The sequence below is a fragment of the Nannobrachium achirus genome (assembly GCF_963921795.1).
Source record: "Nannobrachium achirus genome assembly, chromosome: 3".
Lineage (NCBI taxonomy): Eukaryota > Metazoa > Chordata > Actinopteri > Myctophiformes > Myctophidae > Nannobrachium > Nannobrachium achirus.
In genome coordinates this window covers 26,284,056-26,294,055 of record NC_137812.1, presented here as the reverse complement: position 1 = coordinate 26,294,055, position 10,000 = coordinate 26,284,056, and positions in this window count along the sequence as shown.

Below are 10,000 nucleotides of genomic sequence, written 5' to 3'. Positions count from 1 at the left end.
GGCTTTACTTTACGAAAACACGTGCAAATTTGAAACTTGGACATACAAGGTTTCTGCCCGAAAGTGACGATATGTTGAAGCACAAGAAAGTATTTTACCTTTTACTTCCATAGGCAAATAAATCAAATAATTGATAAGGAATCACATGTGTTTCCAGTTTCCTCAAAGGATTAAGTTCAGAACAGATCGGATTATAGATTCGTTTAAAGCATTTTCTATTCACAGCATTTATTTCCTGCATTTTCACTGCTCTGATCCCCATCTCCTCATCTCTGTCACTCATCTGTTCCCTTAGGTGACCATGCAGTGAGTGTCTGTCTCTTAAACAGAGCCTGTATCTGAAACACGACAGCAGCACTTTTAAATGACAGACTTGTCCTCCACGACCTCTCTCTCTCTCTCTCTCTCTCTCTCTCTCTCACACTCTCTCACTCTCTCTCTCTCTCTCTCTCTCTCTCTCTCTCTCTCTCACACACTCCAAATTACACTTCTTCTCTTGATCTTTCCCTTGCTTGCCCACAGACTCACAGACTCCATCTGCTCACAAAGTTCAACTGCTCACAAAGTTCAAACAGTGAGCAACTTCTCTTCAGTGTACGTGTGTGTGTGTGCATGCGTACATGCTTGCGTGCGTACGTGTGTGCGTGCGTGCGAGAGAGAGAGAGAGGTACCCGAAATAATGAATCGCTCACTCTGTTAAAGTGCCGTTTGACAAAATCTAGATGAAAGTCCCCCCCTACCAAGCAATGATATTGCTAGGTTAGAAGTAGCTACGGTAGGTTTTGAATGTAATGAGTCCCAGGACTCACAGGTGGTCTTTTATACAAGTTCAAGGGAAATTCTATATTGTTTTGACTAATTCTATCAAACTCATGTTTGATCATACAGTATGATTATAATTATGGTTAATTTCACATTGTTGAAAATGTAACTGCAACAAAAGAGAAACTATGATATACTGTTTTGAAATGCAGGTTAGTGGTTGTACATGTGTAGGTATTGTGAAAGCACACAAGAAGGAGCGCACACCTACGTGAGGCGTGCTGGCCACGCAGATAACACTGAATGAGAAGAAAGAGGCCGCACAACTCTTCAGCCACGATGAAAATAATTTATTTAACCAACGTTTCGACTGTTGCCAGTCTTCATCAGGGTTTGGAACAGGAATTGTAACATCACTGCACACACACACACACACACGGATACACGGACACACACAGACACACAGTCACACATCTATGGCAGATGGCTGGTTAGACCAGGTCTATCAGGAATGCGGAATATTTCCCACAAGGCCCATCCCCGAAAATGACCACCTGTCACATCACATGATGCCTCTGCACAGATCACTCAATCTTTATTTGATCAATCTTATCAGGCCCTCAGCCGTGCCCTGGTGGACAAAGGACAAACAAAAAGTGCAGGCCTCTCGTTTACCTTCTGTCTCCTGTCCAGTGAATGCCAGAGGCTAGCATGCTATAATTTCACGTCCATCTAGCTTCGGAGCTAATTAGCAGCTGGAGCTCTCCATTTCTGCGACCTGGCCTGCAGGTCAAAAATCCAAAACAGTATCTCTCTTTCCCTTTCTCTCAAAGATAAACTGCCGATACGTCACAAGAACTTCAGAGCACGATGAAATATTAAAGACAGAAACTTTGGGAAGGTGGAGGCTGGAGGCTAATAGATAGAAAGGATGGGGGGGACCAGATTAGATTAGAGCAGGGTGTGTTGAAGTGACAGCTTGTGAGGACTCTGCTGGCCGCTATGCTGAGAGCTGGGGAGTCCAAGGGGATGTTGTCACACAGACAGATACTGGCAGATACCCACGGAGGGATTGGTTGTGGGCACACGTTAGACAGACGGAATTAGAGAGAGAGAGAGAGAGAGAGAGAGAGAGAGAGAGAGAGAGAGAGAGAGAGAGAGAGAAAGAGAGAGAGAGAACTGAGGGAAGGATGCGTATCCGATCAATAAACTTCATAAACCACATCATCAGCTCAGCCTCCATGAAGACAGCCAAATACCAGGCACCATCTGGCCTTTTCTCCCTGGACCCTGGATCAGCCAGCGTGACCTCAAACCCAAACACACGCCCACAACACACACACACACGCACACACACACACACACACACACACACACACACACACACACACACACACACACACACACACACACACACACACACACACACACACACACACACACACACACACACACACACACACACACAGATAGGTGTGCTTGCTCTCACATGCATAATTGCACACAGACACACCAGCCAGGAAGCAGGTCTTTGGTCTGGGGAGAACAGGCCAATATGTGTGTGTGTGTGTGTGTGTGTGTGTGTGTGTGTGTGTGTGTGTGTGTGTGTGTGTGTGTGTGTGTGTGTGTGTGTGTGTGTGTGTGTGTGTGTGTGTGTGTGTGTGTGTGTGCCACAGTGGCTAATTACTCTGGATCAGATGCTTAAGAGTTCAGCAACATTACAGCATTATAGCATTATATTAGTATCCTGCTACCAGACAACGAGAATACTGATAAAAGTGTTGTAATTGTGCTCGAGTTGAAACTGGAATAAAGTAATAACATGCAGCAATAACTACAGGACAGTAATCATAACTGCATTTACAAACCAAAGCGCTAGCAGTAAACGAATAAATCTTGCCCAACAAAATTATGCAACTGTGGTTCTGTTGTTCAATTGACAATTAATCCACTTACAATTCCCAGGATTCCAAGAAGCATGTTGATGATATTATCACCCTTTATTTGTCTTTTTCCCCTCAGGCAAGCAGCAAAAATACAAAAACGAATTAAGTGTTCCCTAAAAAGACAGTGAAAATGAATAAATAATAATAAATAATAATAAAGCTTTATTTGTATAGCACCTTTCATGACATGAAATGCAGCTCAAAGTGCTTTACAGAGCAGAAAATGAAGCACAGTTACTTAACAGAAAAAATAAAATACACATGAATACAATAAAGCAGCAGAACAATAAAAACATAAAACATTGAATGAATATATAAGTGAATATATAAGTAGTCCAAAAACAATCCTATTTGTCAATGTAAATAAATAAATCCTAAAACTAAATGAATGGCATGAAAAACAAGCATAACCAGATAAAGATAGTATAAAAGAGGCAGTTAATTTATAAAGTAAACATTAAACTGATCATTTGCATGCTTACAACTCGGACAAAGGACATCAACAGGCTCTTGAAAGGTTTCAAACCGGACAAAGCCTCAGGACCTGATCAAATCCCCACCAGAGTCCTTAAGGAATGTTGTGCAGAGCTTGCAAGCTTCCCAAGCCAGTGGAAGATGGCTTCTGTTACACCAGTGCAGATGAAAGACTCCAAAGCTGACCCATACAAATACCGCCCCATATCCCTGCTTTCAGTCATCAACAAATTAAGTAGTAGTGAACCAGCTACAGAGGTATATTCTCAGGAACAATCTCATATCCCACGGACGGATTCAGACCAGTACCCACATTTCACTCTCAAGAAAGCGGATTCCATCCCAGCTGGACCTGCGCTTCGATGGGCACCGACTGACCACCACAAATGAGCTTGACATCCTGGGCATAACAATAGACCACAAGCTGTCCTGGTCGAAACACCTGACCAACATCTCCATCCGGGCGGGTCAGAAGCTGACAGCACTGTGGAGAGTAGCCAGTAAACTCACCAACAAGAGCCGAGCAACTGTCTACAAGCTACAGGTCCGCAGTGTCTTGGAGTATGCCTCACTCAGCTGGATGAGTGCTCCACCTACACATCTTGGTCTACTTGACAATATTCAGAGGATGGCCCTTAAAAGAATTGACCAGGACACTGAGTTGACAAGGACACTGCCAGTACAACACTCTCCATCGATAGCCTTAGCCACAGAAGACAAGTTGCTGTACAAAATGCACCCCCCACTGCTCCAGGGACCTCCAGGATATGCTCCTTCCATCAAAGGTCAGACGGCGAATCGCCCGCCTTTGCACAGCCACGCCAGAACATGCCTCTATCCATCCATCCATCTTCAACCGCTTATCCGGAATCGGGTCGCGGGGGTAACAGTTCCAACTGAGACTTCCAGATTTCCTTATCCCGCGCAACTTCCTCCACACCCTCAGGGAGTATACCGAGCCTCCCAGGCTCCAATACACATACTGGACATAACCTTTCTCCACACTGCTCTCCACACAGCTTGTAGATCTGCTATTTTCAAATACTGTATGTGTATACATTTGAAAACTTTTGAAACGGGTTATTCTTCATGAGTACTTTTTTTCTTTTGATACCAATGCTTTTGTACTTTTATTCAAGTACATTTTGAATTCCGGACTTGTAACAGAGTATTTTCTACATTACAGTATCGACACTTATACTCCGGTAAAACATTTGGGTACTTTTTCCATAACTGATACCAGGCACATCGAAAATGTACGTGACATGGGGACCCTGTCGCATCAGATGTCTTCAGCGTTAATTCAAGCCTGGGAGGGTTGAAAAGGAACTACACATGGACCCTCACAGGTCCATCTGTACACTCTCAAGAGTTAAATGAATAGTATTTTTACAGTATAGGCTCCGCTCCAGCCAGTCTGTGGATGGCTAGCACAGGATACTTAATCACTTGGTAGATAATTTGCAGAGGTGAAGCAGATTTGAATCATTGAAAAGTAATTTCTTCTCCCTTTGGATAATGGCTTTTTGATAACAGCCTGTTGAAATATTATCTAATAAAACGTTGAAGCCTAATTATTTAGAATAAATGGTAGTACTGTAAGGTTTTATTATAGAATGGCTGTGCTTCCAAAACAAGTTAATTAATATGCCACTGAGAGATTTAAAAAAAATAAAAGAAATAAAAAATAAAAACTCTGCCGAAATTCTTCTTCTAACCTAGACACCTGACTACGGCGTGCGAGCATTCCAATTCCAATCACCAAAATGTGATCCTTATCTATGCTTATTATAATAGCAGTCATTGCTTGGTCCTTAGTCATTTTACTTCTTTTATATCTTGTTTGTGTAACTTTAATATCTAAAAAGTAATCTCCTTGAATGTGACATCAGAACACAATCCACACTGTCCAAACATTTTGGGTCTGTAGTTGACTAAGAATGTATACGAATACAGCAAAATCCTCAGTGTGCAGAATTTGACTTGAATTTGAGAAAGAGGACCCCCCATTTTGACTCTCAGAGTTAAATGACTTATGACAATCTATCTGTGTCTGTGTCTGTGCGTGCGTGCATGCGTGTGTGCACGCACGATCGTGCATGCATGCACATCATGTGTGTTTCATGACCTTGCACTGAGAATGCAATTGGGACTATGGTTGGCAGTTCTGGCAACAGAAGGGAAAGGCCCAAAAGTGTGTGTGCCGTGCGCGTGTTGGGTTTAATGGGTTAACTTGTGCAAGTCTAATGCAGAGCCTGGCATAGGGTACACACACACACACACACACACACACACACACACACACACACACACACACACACACACACACACACAAGAACTGGACAATACTTTGGATCCCATTACCATATGAGGACAGCCAAATATTAAACTGGCAGGCTTCCAACACACACACACACACACACACACACACACACACACACACACACACACACACACACACACACACACACACACACACACACACACACACACACACACACACACACACACACACACACACACACACACACACACACACCCGATTGTCACATCATACAGCAGCTCTCATGCAGAAACAGATACTGATATTGGAGTGCTGTTGTTACTCTGTGCGTGCGTGCGTGCAGGCGTGCTCCTGCTTGTGTATGCGCAACGGAAATATCGAGCACATGCTCTGGCTGTCGTGAAAATGTAAAAAGGTGCTGCTTTTATAACCTCTCACAAAGCAGACAGTTCAAGGCCGACAGGAGATAATCAATAGGATAATTCCTCTGCCAATTTCACTGACACAGCCCCGAGCCTCGCTCACACAGACAAATCCCTGGTGTGATTTTCTCTCACAGCCACCATATCTGCCATTCCCCAGTGCCTTGACACTCTCTCTGAGCTGACTCACCCATAGACATAGAAAGGTAGACGCCTCCTTCGACTCTGATGCATGTGCATCGAGGGACTCAGGGAATCACGTGTGCATTGCTTCCACGTGCGTCACACATAGGGAAGTTGCTAGGCCAATCAGAGGTTGGTGGGGGCGGGTCTTTACGTACGCAGCCTGTAAGAACAGCTGAGCCGCGCAACAACCGAACTGGCTCTGTTGAATTGAATTGTAGTCCTTGGATAAGTCCCGGAAAGGTCGCGCTGTGATTGGCCAGTAGTCACTTTGACTGACAGCGTTCCCTTAGTTTTTCCAGGATGTCCGGACTACAACTGTTGCACGTCGCTCCAATGAACTGCAGAGGCGAACGAGGCATCTAGCTCTTTATATCTGTGGACTCACCTATGAAGCTGCCCTCCCTCTGCCTGATCTCCCTAACCAGTCTACACCCGTGTTGCCAAGTCTGCTTATTATAAGCGACGTTGGGCTTGGTTTTCTGGAATGCCACTTGTAAATAGTTATTGGTATTGCGAGGGGGGAGGGCTTGTTAGTGGGCCTGCAGGGGAACCAGGCTATATTACTTGTCGGACTTTATTTCATCGATCCATCTTCCATCCCCTCCTAGATAAACGTTGTTGCTGCGTTACTCGTCCCACAGTTTTGGTGGCACACACTTTGGGCCATATGTCAAAGCTTCTTTGGGAATCGATTCCTTGCATTTTGCTAAGAGATATAGTTTAACTTATATACAGTAAATGTATTTGTTAATACATTTTGTCCATTGACTTGAATTAAAAATGTAACTCTTCCCAAATATGGACATGCTGACATCCTAGATGTCTGACATCATAGAACACATGAGACTGACACATAGTATGGCCATATACAGTATGGGTATCCAAGATATGGGCTTAATATTGATGACATCAGCGATCTCCATATATGGGCATGAAAGGGACAAGGACTGACGTGTTGTGGGTTTGTAGATCTACAAATAGCCCTAGTCCTAGCTGCTTCTTTTGGTCTGGTTTTCGTAGACCTGGCCACTTGATTCTCTCGCAAAGTCTGGCAATGCTGGTCTATACCGCGATCCCACTTTCCTGTGCCTGTCTGTCAGTCGTCTGTCAGTTGTATATGAGCCTGAAAGGGGCCTCATTTGCCTCCTTTGGGGATCTCTGTGAAGTTCAATCTACCCCATTCTTTTTTGTTCCCCATATCTTCAGGCCCACCATTATGCTAGTTCACATTTCATCCCCTTGCCACGGTCTCCAACAGGCTCTGTCGTTAATGAGATGCTCTCTCTCCCCAAGGCACGATAGGATCTCGCTCCTACGTTGGCCTTAAATCATATCTAATGTGTTCACTCTTGCAGGGGTTAGAGGTGAATGGTGAAGAAGAGCGTGGGCTTGATGTGAACGATAAATGGTGGTGGGAAGAGGTGCTCTTAAAGGTCAATACAGTACATCTTCATGTGAGTTTAATGCAGTTCAAGACAGGGTTCCTTTTACTAAAGCTAGACTAACAGGGATGAGTGACACTTGTGACAGTTGTAGCCTGGAAACCAGATGAATCTGCCAATGCAAAGAAAAAAAGGGGCGGGGAAAGCTAGGAATATTAATCTGGCCATGTCAGGCTATTCCAGGTCACAGGTAGCCTGATACTCAGCCTGAATTGACATTTCGTTTCACTTCATTATTCAGTCTGAGGTCGCTCCCGGCGATTGCTGGGATGGGCGTTGCCAAAGAGGCAGTCTTCTGCGATTGGTTCACTGTCTGACCAACACATGACGTAGTGTTGTTATGTGTGGCTGGCTAGTGGCTAGCCTGTTGCTTGCTAGTGCTACTTGCTAACCAAAGAAACAGGCAGAATAGGAGCACTACGAACTAGTAATCAAACACAACATAACATGCCTGCTACTGGTGTTTTATAGCGAGATCGATACGATCGCATTTTACCGCAATTTACCGCATTTTACCGCGACGCGATGTGCGGTACGGTACGGCGGCGGCGCTGGTTTACTTGGAAACGCACATGAGTTCTGGGAAACCCCCACCCACGCTGATCACAAGACGCTGATTCACGACGCTGATTCGCCGTACGGATTTTCGAACGAGGAAGGCCTCTTCAATGAGAGCAATTCTAGACCCCTGAATCGCCCAAACAAAATTTTAAAGGGGTGTGGCTAGCGATTCAGGGTCTGGAACTAGGCTAGGTCACAGGTGTCATCAGGCCTGGAACTTTTTACATTCGGAACTCATGAGAACTATTAACAAACATGCTCCATTTAAGACAATCATGGTCAAAGGTAACCATCTTCCATGGGTTACATCAGAATTAACAAGCACTTTCAGGCAGAGGGATAAGGCATGGGCCACATACCGTGAAACCAAAACTGCTGCTGATTGGGACAAATACAGAATGTTGAGAAATAAGAGTAAAACTATGTGCAGAAATGCAAAATCTAATTATTTCAAAGAATCTTTCACACACAATTCAAATAACCCCAAAGCATTCTGGAATAAAATCAAAACATTAACTAATGCACCTGATAGATCTAGTAATTACAATAAATTAAAGGTCAATAACACTATTTTACAAGATCCTCTTTCAGTAGCGCAAGCATTTAATCAACATTTCTCCTCAGTATGTGCCCCCACAGTGTCTGATCCCTATGTCATCTCTAATTTTTCACCACCTTGCCACAGTACATTCACATTCAGAAAAATTACTCCTGTTGAAGTCATGAATGCAATCAATGAGTTGAAAGTTGCCAGCAGCCCCGGTTTAGATGGTATTGAAAATACATTTCTTAAATTAGTGGCAAATATTCTTATGTACCCTCTATGCGATCTATTTAATTTATCTTTAACAACCTGTGAAATACCATCCATATGGAAGTGCTCACGCATAACTCCACTACACAAAGCTGGTAGTGAACTTGATTCTAATAATTACAGACCAATCTCAATCATTTGTTCTATAGCCAAAATATTTGAAAAATTAATTCACAAACAATTATCTAACTACCTCTGTAAACACAATATTCTATCACCTGTTCAATCTGGTTTCCGCTCAAATCACTCTACAACGACTGCTCTGTTAAAACTCACTAATGACATACTTTCCTCATCTGCTGATGGCAACCTTACAGGAGCAATTTTCATAGATTTAAGCAAAGCATTTGACCTGGTTGACCACTATCTGCTCTTAGACAAACTCTACTCAGTTGGCCTTTCACGTAATGCCCTACTCTGGTTCAGTTCATATCTCCATAACAGAAAACAATGTGTCATCATACAGGACAATAAATCTGATCTGGTAGTACAAGAACGAGGTGTGCCGCAAGGTTCAACCTTAGGCCCACTTTTGTTCACCATTTTTATCAATGACCTTCCAAAAACTCTCTCTGGCTGCAAGGTGCAACTTTATGCTGACGACACAGTTATTTATAGCTCACAACCAAATCTATTACAAAATCAGTCAATCTTGCAAATTAATTTCAATAAACTTGAATCATGGCTCTCAGCTAATAGACTTGTCATCAACAAAACCAAAACTAACACTATGCTTTTTGGAACAAAAAATAATCTCAACAAACCCGAAATTCTAAACCATTCTTTTACTATTACCTGTCTTGATGGTACACACTTAAGTAGAGTAGATCACACCAAATACCTCGGCCTTTGGCTTGACTCAGAATTAACATTCAAATGCCACATAGACAATATTGTAAGAAAAATCAATTACAGCACAAGTGTTCTGTACCGCAACAAAAATTGTTTCACCTTCACAGCCAGAAAGAAAATAGTGCTACAAGTCACATTACCCATCATGGATTATGCTGATATAGTCTATCAGTCTGCTACTAAAACCAATCTTCTACCTCTAAACACCATATACAACCGCTTATGTAGATTTGTTCTTGATTGCCCTTACATGACCC